Below are 18,477 nucleotides of genomic sequence, written 5' to 3' on the forward strand. Positions count from 1 at the left end.
AAGTGCAATTCTGAATTTCATTTTAGGGAATGAAGCTGGGAGGTGGGAGGAGTATTAACAGGAGAGCTTATTTGTGGTCATGGTGCTAATTCCATTGGATTAAGTAATGTTATTGCAAAGGTCCAAGAGAAAATGGTATTGAGAGACTCTAAACTCAGGAGAAGGATTATTTTACCAGACTAAGAAATTATTTAGCAAATGGGAACTGGAATCAGCTGGTTAATCAATTATTCTATCCCACTAAAAGGTAAATCAATCCCAATGTAATAAAAGGTGCCTAGTAAAGAGATTAAAGCCACAATTATCATAGAGTTTAGCACCACGCTGTTAGAGCACCAGCGATCAGGTCTGGAGTTCGAATCCTGCAATGTCTGTAAGGAGTTTGTGTTTTCTCCCCACGTCTGCATTGCTTTTCCCCAGAGGCTCCAAGTTCCTCCCAGCCTTCAAAATGTAAGGGGGTGGGGAGTTGTAGGTTAATTAGGTGTAATTGGGTGGCATGGACTGAAGGAGCCTGTTACTGTGGTGGTACACCACCAGCCTACTGCAGGGGGCAACCTCTGTACCTGCAGGAGTGTAAGGGGACAGGACAACACCTGGCCAGCTGTCATTCAGTTGGCCTGAATGGATCAAGCCACACCCGGTCGGGTGTCAATCACCCTCCAGGATATAAGCCTGCGCCGGCCTCCCGAGGTCTCACTCAGAGTTGCTGCAGCCACAGCCAGCCTGGCTCTGTGGAAGTCTTTGTGGATTAAAGCCTGTTGTACAGTCTTTACCTTGTGTGCGTCTGATTTTGTCTAACAGCGCACCACAGTTACCATGCTGGATGTCTAAATTTAAAGGCATGTAGGATAAACAATTCCCACAAAGAAAAAGGATGTGACTGCCAAATCTAGAGCCCCCTGAGTGACAAAGTCCATCGAGAGTAAGGCAAGGCATAAAAGGGAAATTTATAACAGGCTCTGCCAATTCAATACAGTGTCAGGGAAACATTAAAAGGAAAGCACGAAAGCAAAAAGGGAGAATAAAAAAAATACTGACAAAATCAAAGAATATCCAGAGAACAAGAGAATAACTATGGAAGAAGTGAATCCTATTCAAGACAAGAAAAGTAATTAACATGTAAGAACTGAAGAGGTGGATAAAATTCTTAATGAATGGTTTGCAGTTAAATATGGGGATGATGTCAGCATTATAGCAGAGGCAGAAGAGTGAGAAATCAATAATCAAAATACAAGAGGAAGAATTCAGAGGTGTAGAATTCTTGAAAGGAAATCATCAAGCCTGAATGAAATCTATCCGAAGCTGCCAAAGGGAGCAAGGGAGAAAGCCATGGAGAATCCAGCATTTTCCAATTCACTTCACAGCAGCATTACTACCAAGAGGATTATGAACAGCCAACGTTATACCTTTGTTTAAATAGGGGGAGAGGATAAATTGAGCAATGGCAAGCCAGTTAGTCCTACTTTGGTAGTTGGAAATTCAGGGCAATGATCATGTTCGAGTTTTAACATAAACATTGCAATGAGAGGGCAATGAATGTAAACAAAGTTCAGATTTATTGTCAGAGTACATACAACTCTGAGATTCTTTTCTCCTGTACTCAAGAAAAGATATCGTATATAAATGAGAGAAATGTAAAGAAGAAGGAAGTGCAAACAAACTGCAATATAAAAAATTAATATTCAATTATGAATAATGTGCAAGTCCTTAATAAATCTCTGTTTGTTGTTTAGGAGTCTGATGGTGTAGGGGTAGCAACTGTTCCTGAACCTGATGACACCTATACTTCTTTCCTGATGTCCTGGCTGGTGTGGATCCTTGCTGATTGCAACTACTCTCTGACAGCAGCATTCCATGTAGATTTTTTCCACGCTGGGGAGAGTTTTGCCTGTGATGTACTGGGCCATGTCCACTAACTTTTGCAGTGCTTTCTACTTATACATTTTGGTGCCCTTTTACATGTCAGAACATTTCCACTCCGCATCTGTCGAGGTTTGCCAAGGTTCTTGACATCATATCAAACATCTGCAAACTTCTGAGAAAGTAGAGGCACTCATGTGCTTTCTTCCCAATGATATTCATGTGTTGGGTCCAGGAAAAATCCTCCAACATAGTGACACCCAGGAATTTAAATGTGCTCCCCTCTCCACCTCTGATCTCCTAATGGTCACTGGATCACACACATCTGGCTTTCCCACTCGAAGTCCACAATCAGCTTCTTATTTTTAATGATATTGAGTGCAAGATTGTGGTTAGTACACCATTCAGCCAAGTTTTCAACCTCCCTCATGTGTGCTGAATCCTTTCCCCCTTTTATATAACCTTCTACCATGGTATCGGCAGCAAATTTATATATGGTTTTATTGTACCGAGCCACACAGTCATAGGTGTAAAGAGAGTAAAGCAGAGGGTTAACACCGCAGCCCTGTGGTGCTCCAATATGGATGGTGATTGTGGTGGAGGAGATGTTCTTAGCAATCCTCACTGATTGTGGTCTTGAGATGAGGAAATCCAGGATCCAATTTACACAGTAGGGCATTGAGGCCCAGGTCTTGGTCAAATGAAAAATTGAGTCTATTGTCACTTTTTTATGCTCTGAGTGATATTTCATCCAGAGTTCAAAAATAAATCAGGGGGTACACGAGGATGACATAGTTCCAGTGAGATGGCACATGACCAGATCTAAGTACAATCACATTTAAACAATGTGTCACATCGTGCCTTGTTGCCCGAAGTAGATTCAAGGTTCAAGCTTTCTTTTATTGTCACATAATAATGCATTGAAAATGTAACATCCATGATATAATTTAACTTTTGCTTGGCATGAGTCAAAGAGCTGCAATTACAGTAAGAGAGAAAGAGAAGCAAAAGAGAGTCCCCTCAAGTCGTTGAGTGTCCATGAATTTACCTGCAGCACTCCCGCAGCTTCTGCCACTATACAGACTCCTGTTTGATTCATCGGCAACCCAAGCTCCAGATCCAAACCTTCGACACGATTAGGAACCCTTCAGCACTCAAGGCCCTTCCAGAGCCCTTCTAGCACTCAGCACCCTCTCAAACCCCAGCTCCAATACCTGGTTCCCATCAGACAGTCTTCAGCAGCCCATGTAGTTCCCACGACCACAAGTTACCTGTAGCCTGTGTGGGTCCTTCAGCCGCTGATCCCCTCGTTGGTTCACTGCCATAGTTACTTTTTCTTTATGGTCGTCTCCTCTGTTTCTCCTTCTCAATGTGGGGGGGGGGTGGAGGTGAGGGGATGTGCCCTGCTGTTGTCTGGAGTCTGCAATCCGTTATGGCTGCTGCCAAGCACAGTATTCCACAACAACAGCGCGGTGCTGAGTTCTCATAAAGGTCAACACCTGTTCCAGTTACAGGAGCCAACATATCTCAAGAGAATAAGTCTGCCAAACATGGTTGTTCAGATAGGTTCAGAAAGGTCATTGTTGCTTTCACAGGCAGATGGGAGGATGGAGAAGAGATTAGACTTGTCAGAGATTCAGATTTTCCAAGACAAAGTTTCTTATTAGTAGATAAATTTAACCAAAATCTAATTTGTTTATAATGGAGAGGATAGTGAGAGTAGTGTACTTCCATATATGAACATTGGACAAGTGAGGTGCCCATGACATGTGACGTATCTTGATATGTATAATCAGATCAGTTTCTTGTTGAAGTTAGAGGACACAATACATCTTCACCATTGTAAATAAACCATTTTCTCCTGTTATTCAATATTAAATCTTAATATGTTTTTTATATAATGTTACTGTGGTGGGTAGAGGAAGGAGATGTGTACTTGAAGAGGTGGTGGGAAATTGGGTACAATAAAATCCATGGTATCCAGCCCCTACAGGGATTGGTAGATGCTGGATACGTGAACATCCCAGTTGCTTGAGACCGTGTGTTGCACGAAATGAGAACTATCGGCAAGGTGAGCCAATTTTAAACTTCAGTATTTTTTACCCATTTATTTTCCATGATTTTTTTTTATCCCCCATTGCTTGAGGCTGCAATTTGCTTGAATTCCAGATAAGAGGGATTTTACTGTATTTAAAACCATTGATATATAATAAGCTTGGTGGAGATCTACCACTAAGAGGATCTACACCTGTAAACAATGGCCATAAACTAGGTACGATTTCTCTTCTTAAAGTACTGTGACCACATAAGATGTTCTAAATCATCCACAACTGTTGTTAATTAAGTAAATGCATCAAAATTGCATATAAGTGCAGAATTTACTCAGCTCATGCAATGATCATGCAATTTGATTTTATGTCCACAGATTTAATAACCCCATTCAAAGTTCCCCTTGTCTGTTAGTAGTTACCTGAATTTTTAACTTTGAGATCTTCTATGTCTTGCCCATAGAAGACAGAGGGAAATGGTGGAAGGGTGTTTGTCAGGCTGGAGGTCACGGAACAGTGGGGACCACAGAGGCTGCCGTTGGAACCTCTGTCATATGTGATATTTATAAATGACTTGGATGAAAGACCAGGTGGCTGGGTTAGTAAGTTTATGGAATGGCACAAAGATTGATGGATTTGTGAATGGCATAGAGGGAAATTAGAGGATACAGCAGGATAGAAAACAACAAATTGGCTTATGGACTTTAATTAGAGCAAGTATGAGATGTTGCACTTTGGGAGGCCAGAAGCACAGAGTTAATGGCAGGATCCTTAAAGGCATTTATATATGGAGGGATCTGATGGTCCAAGTCCAGAACTCTCTGAAAGTAAATAGGGTGGAAAAGAAGGCATGTAGCATGTTTGCATTCATTGGGTGTAAGGAAGTCACATTGAAGCTATAGAAAACTTTGGTTATGCTGCACTTTAGAGTATTTGGGTCGCCCGGTTATAGGAAGCAACTGTAACATAACTGTCTTGCAACTAAGATCATTAATCAGTCAAGATTCTTTCCAGAACTCTACTTTATTTCAGTTTCTTTCTAGATTAACTGTGTACTCTGCCCTCTACTTTTCTCCCTGTGTACCCATGACTGTGTGGTCAAACTCCATCTCTAAATTTGCAGAAGACACCATCTGATGAAATTTGGCACGTCACCTGGATCCTTTAACAACTTGTATAGATGCACCATTGAAAGAATTTTATCAGAGGGTGCATCACTGCATGGTGTGAAAACAGCTCCATCCAAGACCACAAAAACACTGCAGAGGGTTGTCAATATGGTTGCCCATCAAACAACCTCCACCACCCCACCCCCACCTCTCTTGATTCATCGGTCACTCCCACTGCCTTGGAAAAGTAGCCAACACATGATTAGACTCATCCCACCCAAGCCACATCTCTTTACCCCCTTCCATCAGGAAGAAGATTCACAAGAGTGGTCACACAACACCAAATTTATGCACAGTTTCATACCTGACATTATCAGACTCCTGAATATACCTCACAATAGTAAAATGATGTTGCCTTTATTCCCTACTAACTGATATCTCTCTATAGCTCCATACTTTTGTACTGTGTCTGACTTGATGTACTATCCAAATTTCTCAAAGTATCTACAGTATGAATTATTGAACCATAGTTTTAATCAGTTTTCTTCAGGATTGTTTGTGCAGTCAACCTGACAATGAAATTCTTTGTGCTGAAATCCTTCACAAGCTTCCTTTTCTCTTAACCTCCTGACTTGAAATACCTCTTTTATATCTGGAGTACTGCATGCAGTTTTGGTCTCCTTATCTGAGGAAGGACATCCTCACCATGGAGGGGGGCAGAGAGGATTCACTAGACTGATACCAGGGATGGAATGATTTGCATATGAAGAAAGGTTGGATAGACTAGGCTTGTATTCTCTGGAATTTAGAAGACTGTGAGGGGGGATCTTATAGAAACATATAAAATTATTAAGGGTTTAGACAGACTAGATGCAGGAAGGTTGTTTGCAATGCTGGGAAAAACCAGAACCAGGGATCACAGTTCAAGAATAAGGGGGAAGTTTTTTAGGACTGAGATGAGGAAAATTTTCTTCTCTCAGAGGGTGGTGGATCTGTGGAATTCCTTGCCACAGGAAGTAGTTGAGGCCGGTTGCTTGTCATTATTTAAGAGTAGGTTAGATTTGGCCCTTGTGGCTAAGGAGATCAAGGCGTATGGGGAGAAGGCAGGAACCAGGCACTGATCAGCCATGATCATATTGAATGGTGGTGTAGGCTTGAAGGGCCAAATGGCCTCCTCATGCACCTATGTTTCTATGTTTCTAACATATATATATATTTTATTTTTTTAAAATATATATATATATATATATATAATCTGTATTTATTCTTTATTGAAGAGATTCAGCATCTGCTGCAAGTTAGGCTCTTGTAAAGAGAGCCAGCGTCTCAGAGGTAAAGAAGGCCTTAGTTTTGTGTCAGTGTAACTCTTTAGGTGCCTTAACATATTTTTTTAATTCAATCAAGGGATATGAGCCAGCACTTAATTGCCCATTCCTATTAACTCTTGAGAAGTTGATGTTGCGTTGCTTTCTTAAACAGTAGCAAAAGGATTCAATCTCATTTCCAATGTCAAGTAAAAATCTGTGATTTGAAAGCCATTCATACTCTTGCAAGATGTTTATGGATGTGCATAAAGAATTGCTCTCATTGTATTTTTTGTTCAGACATGGGCTGTTGTAAATAATTTCCCATTGTCAAGGAGAAGGTTTCCTGCAAGAGATACTTCATGGAAACCTTGCTAATCAGTTCTGGCCCTGAAATAACTGATATGGCACACATTTTCCAAATAGTAAAATTTCTTCATTTACATTGATGTATCTTGGCTTATTTCCTTACATCAAAAACTTTTCTTCTCAATGATAACATGATATGACTGGTCGCTTGAACATTACCCCAATGTGTCATGTCTGTGGCTTTTCAGAACTCAGGGACATTCATCAGTAATTCAAAACTTTTTACCTGTTCTTTCCATTGAAAACAACATCACGAATTCTTCAGCATTTACTGCAGAATCACACTTAACTAAACTGATTTGTTAACATATTAGAATGCAATTAAGGAATTTTTTCATAATTGTGATCTGACTTGTCTAAACTGTGGTAGACAATAGAGAAAGATCACATTCAGCAAAAGTGGCATGAATCATTTAGCACCTTCATAATTTTTGAATATGATAAACTAATGTATGTGTTAAGTATAATTTTAGAGTTTCAAAATATTGTTAGTCTTTTTAAATCTTCTTGGTTCTTTTGAGAGTATGGTGTTCCTGAAAGGAAATAATATGCAGATATCTCAGCAACAATTAATGTATGATTAAAATAACTTCTTTTGATAATAATTCCACTCAAAATTGTATAAATGTATCACTATATCAGACTGGACATTTGCTACTCGGGCAGTAAATTAATCTTCTTTCAACATAGAATGTTCCAAATTTCTATTCATGTTTCTGTATGGTTTTGATCAGAGATTGGACAATAGCTTCTCAGTTGAAATTGTTGACTGCAACATTTTATTTCACTCCAAATCGAGATCTCAGCTCTCCTACTTTTCTCAAAAGCATTTATCCATCAATGAGTTTCACTTTGATCTGACCCTTTTCTTTAATTGCCACATTGGTTCATAGTATTTTTATCAGTCAGTTCACTGAATTCTGAGTCAAGATATTTAGTTATTACTTACAAAGTAATGGACATAATTTTTGATCAAGAACCTTTTGCCCTGCTCCTGGGAACTGAGCACTCTCAAGATACTGTGAGAAAAAAGAAAAGCTCTTCTGTATAGAGGACGTCTTCCAAGCAAGTTTTCCCAACCTAAATTCATGTTTAATTGAAGAGGCTTGTGTTGGGCACCACCAGTTGCCCCAATAATTACAAGGACAAAGACTGAGGGGAATGATAGGCTTTATTGTACAGAAGACTTGAGCTGGCCTGGATCCAAGCTAGGGAAGTGCAGGGAAGGGAGAGGTGGCCTGACCTTTATGGCCTGGGTCCCAGGGGAGGAGTCCAGGTGAGAGTGTCATCAGGGGGCGGGCCAGCCCAAGCCTTTACCGGCGAAGTAGTACATACAATCCATACCATTACAGCTTGTCAAAGTACTTCTGACTTTAACATGAATGCATTTGGTAAATAAAATGTAGTAAACTACCAGTCTGATCATTTTGAGAGAGTTCTTATTTTCTCTTGTGGTACAACTAAAATGGTGTATTGTAGTTGTTTGTGAGTTTTACAAACACTAAGTTTATTCGTTTAACAATTCAGTTCAAATATTAAGTTTAATAATTTAACAGTTCAGTTTAAATGTCATTATCCACGGTTGAAAACGTGAGCTGAACAGTCAACTCATAGAGAGGAAAATAAACTGCCCAGCCTCGCGCTGCCAGTCCGCTGCTTGGACCCCATCATGCGCTGGGCTCTAGCTCTTGTGAGAGCCTGATCCTCCAAATGATGGTTCAAGAACTAAGCCCCCCACCCCCCCCCGCCCCAGAACTGAGTATTGGAGGTTGTTAGGTTGTCAAGTTGAGGGTGGGTTTTGTTGTGATGGTGGATGCCCTCTGCAGTGCCACCTGCACTGGTTGGTCAATGTCCAAATGTGCCAGCTTGAGATAATCCACAGAGACAATAGGATCCGCTGCCCCTGTCGATGAAAACCATGGCATCATTTGCAGTACTCTGAAGGGCCCCTCATATGACTTTTCCAGAGGTGCATGGTGAGAATCTCGGCAAAGGAAAATGTACTGGCAGTCCTGCAAGTCGGGTTTGATGAACATGGTTGTGAGACCGTGTCAGGAAGTTGTGACTGGAGAAAATGTTCCCACCTTCTCACGGAGGAGCGTCAGCATGGTCGTGGGTAGTTCTTGATGTCCATACTCTGCCAGGATGAAGTCCCCTGGGACTGTAAGCAGGGTGCCATTCACCAGGTCTGCCGAGGAAGTTGCCAGGTCTTCCTTTGGGGCAGTGCATACGCCTAGTATGACCCAAGGCAATTCGTCCATCCAGTCTGTGCCGTGAGCTGTGCCTTGAGGGATGCCTTCATGTGCTGGTGAAAACGTTCCACTATGCTGCTTTCTTGTGAGTGGTAGGCTGTTATGTGGTGCAGTTTAATGGCAAACAGCTGGGTCTTTAGCAACTCTGTCGGAGGCGATGTCCGCTGGAAAGCCAAAACATGCTATCCAGTGGGAGGTGAGGGCACGTACACAGATCACAGTGGAGGTGTCCGAGAGTGGGCCATCTCGTGAAAAGGTGGGTGGCAATCCATGATGTTGACATGGATGTGGTTGAAATGTCAGTTTGTCAGGGCGAAGTTCTGCACCAGCACCTTGATGTGTCGCTGAATCTTGGAGATTTAACAGGAGATGCACGTTCTGGCCTAGTTGCTGACCTGTTTGCACAACCCATGCCACATGAACTTGGCTGCAATAAGTTCCTTTCTTGCCTGAATAGAAGGGTGAGCAATGCCATGAACCATGTCGAAGATCTGGGGTCTTGACTGTTCCATAGACACATCACAGAGGAGTGTGGGGTCAATGGGCACAAATCTCACATCCTCTGACTTTAGGTTTGAGATGGCAGTGCAGTAGGCAAGCATCTCTTCACCCTCTCGCTGGGTGGCTGCCACAGCTGTGTAGTAGATACCTGGGGCTAGGCCATGGATGGCATTGATGGCCGTATGGGATAAGGCATCTGTGACCTGGTTGCTCTTGCCAGCAATGTGCTGGATGGAAGTTGTGTATTCCGAGATGTAGGTCACGTGGCGCTGCTGCTGGGCTGACCAAGGATCTGACACTTTGGCAAAGGCAAATGTGAGTGAATTGTGGCCTTTGAAAGCTGTGAAATCCCTGCCCTCACGAAAGTAGCGGAAAAGCCAGATATCGAGGTAGAGAGCGAGGACTGTATTTCTGCTCGGGGAGTCTCAGGTGACGACTGAAAAAGGCAAGGGGCTGCCAGGTACCATTTATCAATTGCTCTGCCACTCCACCCATGGCTGTGCCAGATGTGTCGACCGTGAGAGCGGTCGATACATTGGCCTGTGGATGTACCAGCATTGTCCCAAACGAGCTCTTTTGGCTTGTTGGCTAGGACCTTGAAAAGTGGTTGCATTATCCTGGCTGCTACTGGCATGAAACAGTGATAGAAGTTGACCATGCCGACAAACTCCTGGAGTCCCTTCACAGTAGAGGGTTTTCCCTTCACAGTAGAGGGTTAGAGAAACTTGCAAATGGCCTCGATCTTGAACGGGAGCAGGACCGCTCTGTGCTGGTTGTGATAGTATTCTATCACCAATGTGTATATGTACAAATTGTAGTGTAGGATGACTGTGATTGGCTGAGAGCATAGCCACACCTACTGGCAGGTCTTAAAGGATTGCTCCTAGCCAGACCAGGTCATTCTGGACTGGTTGACCTACTTGTGATATGCTTCAGTCTTTTAGTTAATAAAAGCCTTGGTTTGGTTCAACAAGTCTTTGGTTCTTTCGACGCGCTCTACAATTTAACTAAAAGGTTTTGAAGGGATGGAGCGTATGCTATGGCTGGAACGCCTCGAGATTGACCCACAGTCAGCTACAGCCTCAAATGACTTTAAGCACTGGGTGAGATGCTTCGAAACATACTCTGATCCTGCCGTGATAGAGGACAGCCATCGACTACTAATATTGATGATAATGGTGTCCCCGAGAGTCTACCAGAGTATCCAGGATGCGACCACTTACGCCGCAGCCGTGAAGGTGCTGAAAGGGCTCTACGAGCGACCGGTGAACAGGGTCTATGCTCGGTACAAGCTTGCAACAAGGAGGCAACAGCCCGGTGAGTCCTGTAGAGTTTATATTCAGGCACTAAGGGCAATGGGCAGTGACTGTGCTTGCACAGACAGAACTGCTGCGGAGACCACAGACGATCTCATTCGGGATGCCTATATGGCTGGGGTTCGATCGAATGAGGTGAAGCAGCGCCTGCTAGACCATGGGGGAGAAAACCTAGAGGACACAGAAACGATGGAGGCTGCGGTCTTAAGTATGGACATGTACTCTCGAGGCTGGACCCCACACGTTGATGTGAGTAGGATGCCTTCCCTCTACCCTACTACCCCCCGGCACACCGACGGCCTGTCAGCTGCCGTTACGCTGCCCAATGCAACCCCAAAGTGTTATTTCTGTGGGACGAACAAGCACAGCAGGTCCCAGTGCCCGGTGAGAAAAGCCAGGTGCCAGAAGTGCCTTAAAAACGGCCACTTTGCTGTAGTCTGTCGCTCCAAAATGGCCACCATCAAACACAGTGCCTTATGTAAAGCCCAATCACCACCCTCCGATTCAAACACTTCTTCCTCAGAGCACTCGTCCAATGAGAGCGAGGGCTCCACCACGCGGCAGTGCCTGACGTCACGGGGCAGACGCCGAGGGCGGAAGGTACAACCCACCCTCGCCGCAATGATGTTAACCGTCCCTCATGAAGCAACGTCTGACCAGGCCCCAGCCCCGACCTCAACGGCCGCCGCCACTGCCGACCATGGACCCTCTGCCGCCATCACCGCTGAGCCCGCCGCCGCCATCACCACTGCTGCTGCCGACCAGGGTCCCGCCACCACTACTGACTGGGGACCCGCCACCACCGAAGCAGCTGACCAGGTACCTGCAGCTGTGACCGACGCTACCGACCCGGTACCCATCGACACTGTCGACCGGGGACCCAACGCTGCCGACCAGGGACCCGCCGCCACCAACTGTCCGACGACTGCCCCACAGCTGACAACAAGCAGCGACCCCCAACACTTACTGTTGGCTGGCTGACACGCCCAGCAGGCTGCAGGCAGCAACACCAACACCTCGACACTGTCTCTTCAGGCCCAACTGTTTGCGTGGCATCATCATGCAGGACGCCACTGTCCCCATTACAAGTCTCTGCATCAGTAACCCTCGACCAGGACTTCCCCCATCCCCTCACAAAAGCAATGGAACTGATTAAAGTGCATGGACACTATACCAATTGCTTATTTGACTCGGGGTCAACTGACAGTTTTATCCGCCCAGACCTGGCCCACCGTTGCGGACTGGCTATTTTCCCCACTGCACAGAGGACTTCAAACTGTTAGTCCATCCCCAATTGTGCACCCCTGTACTGCTGGGACTGGATTTTCAGTGCCAGTTTCAAACTATTTCCCTGCACTTTGGGGGGCCTCAAGCTCCACACTCTGTCTGTGACCACTCCACCCCGGAAGCCTCCTGCCAGTGGCAGCCCGAGCCACCCACCCCCGCGCCCCAGGGTCTCACCTGTAGTCTCTCCACCCTCAGAGTTGCTCCGCCAGCACTTTTCGCAAACCTCACCCCTGGCTGGAAGCCTGTGGCCACCAAAAGCTGGCAATATAGTTATGAACACAGGAAATTTATCACAAGCGAGGTGCGCAGACTGCTGGACGAGGGCATTATCGAACCTAGCTCGAGTCCCTGGAGGGCCCAGGTGGTGGTTGTTAAAAATGGAGAGAAGCTGCGGATGGTGGTTGACTGCAGCCAGACAATCAACCGCTTCATGCTTCTGGATGCGTACCCCCTTCCATGGATCACGGATGTGGTGAATCAGATCACTCATTACCGTGTATTTTCTACCATTGACTTACGTTCGGCCTATCATCAGCTCCCGATCTGCTGAGAAGACTGACCTTTCACGGCTTTCGAAGCGAATGGGCGGCTGTATCAATTCCTCAGGGTACCCTTTGGGGTCACAAATGGCGTCGCAGTCTTCCAATGGAAAATGGACCGGATGGTGGACCAGAACGGGCTGACTGCTACTTTCCTGCATCTGGACAATGTCACCATCTGCAGCCATGACACAGAGGATCATGATGCCATCCTTGAGAAATTTTTTCAGACAGCAATTCGGCTGAACTTGACCTACAATTTCGACAAGTGTGTCTTCCGGACCACTCGGCTGGCAATTCTAGGTTGTGTGGTGGAGAATGGGATGGTCATGTCAGACCCTGACCGCATGCGTTCCTTCATGGACACCCCACCCCACCCCCCCCACGCTGTTCGGCTTGCCATAGTATGTCTGCACGGGCTGCCAGCCATTGGGGTCAGTGAAATCGTCATCTGAGAGGAGCAGGCAGATGTCCTCAGGTGTTTACTTGAGGAAAATCTGTTCAAAGAGGAGCCAAGTCCTGTGCCCAACCATCAGGGTGAGCATTTTGTTCATGAGCATGACAGTTTATGGTCGCCAAAGCCATCCATGTGCAGCAGTTTTGCCACCCTGTCGTGGCGAGAGAGACCGAAGGTATGCTTGAGGAGCGTTTTGATCCTTTCATACTTGTGGTCAGCTGGTGCTTGGTGAAGGTAATTAATGATGCACCCGGCAGTTTCCTGGTCCAGCGCATTGACCACGTAGTAGTATTTTGTGGTGCCAGCAGTTATCTGGCATATGTGGAATTGGGCTTTGGTTTGTTAAAACCATACTTGCGGTGGTGATGTCCAGAAGGTGGGCAGTTTGAGTGAAACGGCATTCTGTAAATCTGAATTGTCTCCTTCCAGCATTTTCCAATCCAAAAGAGGCTGTTTTGGATCGTCAGGGTCACCACTGTAGTCGTTTTTGAGTTGTACAAACACTAAGTTTAATTCTTTAAGCATTCGATTCAAACATTAAGTTTAATAATTTAACAGTTCAGTTCAAATATCGTTAACCACAGTAAAAAACGTGAGCCAACTTGCCAACTCAGAGAGGGGAAAAGAAACTGCCCAGACTCGCGCTGCCAGTCCCCTGCTTTGACCCCATCACGTGCCGGGTTCCTGCTCTTGTGAGAACCCGAACGTCCGAACAACAGTTTGAGAACTAAGTGGCGCAATCTGCCACAGTGTATTAGTTCTGCTGACTGGATATCTTTGTGCAAGAGCACAAATATTGAAAAGCAGTTTGATCAATTAGATATTAGGCCTAAATGCATTAAAGTTTTCTGAGATAATTGTTCACAAAATGAGAAAGATCATGGTTTACACAGACAGAATCAACAAAGGAATAAGTTATTTGGTGTGAATTTCAACTCATCCTAAAGTAAACTTGTTACAAACACTAATGAAACATTAAGCCTTGTCAAAGAAAAGAGCAACTAAATTTTCAGGATGTACTCATTCATAATTAGCACAGAACAAGTGTGGAATTGCTGTCCCACTGAAAAATAGTAAATGTATGTGTTTTTTTAATGAGTTATTGTCATCTGCTTGCGCAAGTACAACTCGACAAAACAGAATTCTCTGGTCCCCACACAGACACACAGCCAGTGTATACACAACCATGTGCCTTCCACATGTGCAGCCAGAAAATACATATGCACGACAAGTTTTCACATCAATAAATAAATGGAGTTTTGTGAATAGGAGAATTTGAGATGGTGAGTTGATCATTTATATTTCCACAATTTAATTATTTCCCCTATTTCCTTGTGTACATCACAATAGTTATTGTAATTAAAATATAGTTCATTCAAGTTTATGGCCATGTAAAGGTCCTTGAATATGTAACTCAACCTATGGTTTCTAAAATGGCAGTGCTGGCCCGACAGGCCAAATGGCCTACTCCAGCTCCTATTGTCTATTGTCTATTGTTTGCATCTAAAGGAGCATGTCAATCAACCTTTTCTTGTTTCTGTATCAACAGAAGTAAAACTGATGGTATTTATTTATGTTTTGAATTTTTGAAATTTTAGATCTATGATGCCCTATAAGCCACCCTGAAAACACCAACACAGTTTCAAAAGTGCCTTCCATATGCGACCATTGCATCTGATGTTTAGGGAATAGTATCCAGTTCCAAAAAGGGAAAGAATACAACCAAGTCATTAGTAATCATAAAATCATGAATTACATCCAGCAATAAGAATAGTGGTCTTGGAACTTATATTATTGTGCACTTGTATGTTGTCAAAGAATCCAAAATAAAGGTTAGTGTATGCCTTTCACTGCCAGGTGTGCTCCTTACCATGGCATCCATGGTGTTCAGAATGTACACCTGAAATGAGCATTAGTCCCTGGTGCCTCCTCAATACAACTTTGTATAACTGGCCTAACATGAGAGCGCCAAGCATTAAAAAAAACACTTGATCTGTGTGCACCCTTTCTAGAGGCCCTTGATGGAAATGCAATCAAAAAATAGATTAAAATTAAAATATATATTCATATAAATTTAAAGCATGGGTTGAGCAGAAGTACTCCTTTTGGATCTTTATTGGATCCGTTGACTGCTTCACCCTTCCTCCTGAGTAAACCCCAAAATAGGAAAAGCATGTTGTCTTTTCTCTGTATCAACTGAGCTTTCTCTGTACATTTGTACTGTGCCTTACGTGTACAATGTATGAGATGTTCATTGGTCTGCCCACAAAACAACTCTATCACTATATTTTTGATATATGTGACAATAAACAAACAAACCATCTCCTTGCTGATTGGTCATCCCTGCCTGCCACTCATGTTAATTCCTTCCTCTCTTACTCTCACTACCCCCCACCCCCCCACCCCCCCCCCCCCCCCAAAGGTCAACTGAGAGCCACTGCTGGAATCACAGACAGCTTAAAATTAAATCTCTACAATCATACCCAGGCAGTATCTGCATGCAAGTTAAAATTAGATAAAAACAAAATGCTGGATATCTTAAGCAGACCATGAATCATCTGTGAAGAGAGAAATATAATTAATGTCAGCTTGGTAGACTTTTTAAAAAAAAAAATCTGGATTGCTGTAAATGAGCTCTGAGGGAGGCCAAGCAGAGGCTGGGCTGATGCAAGGTTTGATCGCTACTTTCAGAGTGCGTGGTGAGGGAGACAGAGTTCAAGACCTAGCCAACTGTCTCAGTGACAACATATAGAAATTAGACCCAAAGATTGACAGGGAATTCTTCTTTGATTACTTAATTACCAAAGATATTTTTTGAGAACCTAGCACCAGTCACATATTTATCTATATACTTCCTGACTAAATTCTAAAAAGCAGTGGCCTTTGGATCCATTCTTTCTTGAAAACTGAAGATTATTCTGTTTTTCAGTAGGCAGTGAATGAAATGTTGGTTGGTTTTAGAAGCAGGCTATGTATATCAAATATATTTCCAGTGGCTGGTAGTCTTCAATTCCTTGTCAACTTTTATAACTTTAATAATATGCAGTAAACTGTGTATCTTTTTAACTTGTTTGGTTTTAAAAAAAGAACTGTCTTTCCTCAGGAGATTAACAAGAAAAATAAGATCTGAATTTCTGCAAGATGATTAATTATATTAGAGGCAACTGATACGGTATCATCAGGTTTAGTCATTTTTGTGTGTGTTGGGCATATAGTTGCTTGCTCAGAAACCTCTATATCCTGGAGACTCAGGATGCTCAGATACCTCTACATGTCATCCTTCTTCAAACAACATGGCTTCCCCTCTACTACCATCAACTCAGCACTCATTCATATATTCTCCATTACCTGCACATCTGCCCTGGCCCATTCCGTCCCCACAGGCAACAAGGACAGGATCCCTCTTGTCTTCACCTACCACCCCACCAGCCTTCGCATCCTCCTCTGTCATTTCCACCACCTACTCGTGATCCAACTACTCATGTGACTGCAGGAGATGCTCCATTTGTGCCCACACCTCCTCCATCAGCACCATTCAGGGCCCCAAAAAGTCCTTCCCAGTGAAGCAACATTTCACTTGTAAATCTACAGGGGTCATCTACTGTATCTGGTGCTCCAACTGTGGCCTCCTCTACATCAGAGAGACTGGACACAGACTGGGAGATCACTTTGTTGAGCACCTCAGTTTTGTCTGCCTCAATAGTGTGGATCTCCCAGTAGCCACCCATTTCAATTTTCAATCCCATTCCCTTGCTGACATGTCTGTCCATGGTGTAATGTATTGCCAGACTGACACCACCTGTAAATTGGAGGAACAACACTTCATCTTCTGACTGGGCACCTTCCAGCTGGATGGCATTAATATCAACTTCTCTGGCTTTCGTTAAACTGCCTCCCACCCCCTGCATCCCCTGTCAACTCTCCATTCCCTGTCTCCTTTTGCACAGATATGATCAATTCTACCTCATCCCTTCTCACATCCATTAACACCTTTTGTTGGTCTGGATTCCTCCCCCATTGTTTGAATTTTGAGACTTTCTGATCTATCCTGCTTCTGCCTTTTCTGATTTTTTCCTTGAAGAAGGACTCAGGGTTGAAACATCGGCAATATATCCTTGTCTCCTATAGATGCTGAAAATACGGGCTGAGTTCCTCCAGCATTTCCATGTTATTACTACAATTGCAGTGTCTGCAGCTTATCGTGTTTCATCCTGGAGACTTCGCTTTATCCTTCATACAGCATCACCGTCAGCACATCACCCCTCCCACCATCCCAATCACTCACCCTATTCACCATAGGTCTGCACAAATTAAAAGCATTTGTCTTCTTCATCAACTCCATCTATGGTTTAACCCCACTCAATCTCTGCAACTCCTGGCAGCTATGTAATTCCGTCTTCAATCATCACCTGTCTTCTATATTATCTCCATTATCTTTAAACATCTGTGGAAGTTCTATCTTATGTTCTTCCATCATTAGATTCAAAAAGATTATCAAATATTTTTGGTCAACCCTCCTACTTTATTTCTCCATGAAATGGCATACATTCTGTATCTAATAAAGTCTTTTCCCTTCTCTCCTGTAATGAATCTGAGATCATTTTTGAAATAAATGAAATTCACAAATGTCCCACTAAATAACAGTCTGTATCTGGATTCCATCAGAGTGTAATTAATATAAACCATCTATCTACCACTTATCTTCCCAATAATCAGGAACCTAAATAGTCTTTCCAAGAAAAGAAGAGATACAATTGCACTCCTTCCAATCCAGCCTACTACATTTGGTGCTCACAGGGTGGTCTCCTCTGTGATGGGGAAACCAAACACAGATTAAGTCCATCAAACTATAAGATTGGTTGATACCTTTGCGGAACTCATGTGTTAATTTGCAGGGTAATCCAGAATTTCTGGTTACCTCTGATTTTAATTCCCCATCCCACTCCCACTCTGATCAATCTGGGTGTGGCCTTTCAAATTGTATCTGAGCTTTGCTGCATTTTAAAAAAATATGAAAGCTTTGGTCAAATTTGTTGTTTATCCAGACCAATTATATTTCTGGATTTTTCCACAAAATTCCTGGATCTTCTTAGGTCACTATAATGTGAAAATCTCTTGTGAAAGTTTTTAATAACTATGAAGCATTTTATTACATTGTTTAGATATCTTGAGGTATGAGTGAAAAACATGCAGTATATAGCACTACATCTGTTCATCAAATTTGCTTTAGTAAGTAGAATGAGATAAATAGTCACCTCATTGATCTTGTTTTGTATTTTGAAAAGATCAGCTATAAATTATGGCAATACATATTCTATCCATGAACCCACTATATTATTCTAATGGGGAGCTAAACCCTTAGCAATTATGTAACTTGAATATAGATAAAATGTTGTCAAAGACTAACAATTAATTTGAAGAATTGGAGATGGTGA

General features: G+C 43.3%; 1 long non-coding RNA gene across 1 annotated transcript in view; it reads left to right on the forward strand.

Moving 5' to 3' along the window:
- The window catches only part of LOC138758036 (uncharacterized), a 120,412-nt gene that overhangs the window by 85,166 nt on the left and 16,769 nt on the right, over positions 1-18,477 (forward strand). The gene's annotated exons all lie outside the window — the stretch shown is intronic.

Source organism: Narcine bancroftii, chromosome 3 (assembly GCF_036971445.1).
Source record: "Narcine bancroftii isolate sNarBan1 chromosome 3, sNarBan1.hap1, whole genome shotgun sequence".
NCBI lineage: Eukaryota > Metazoa > Chordata > Chondrichthyes > Torpediniformes > Narcinidae > Narcine > Narcine bancroftii.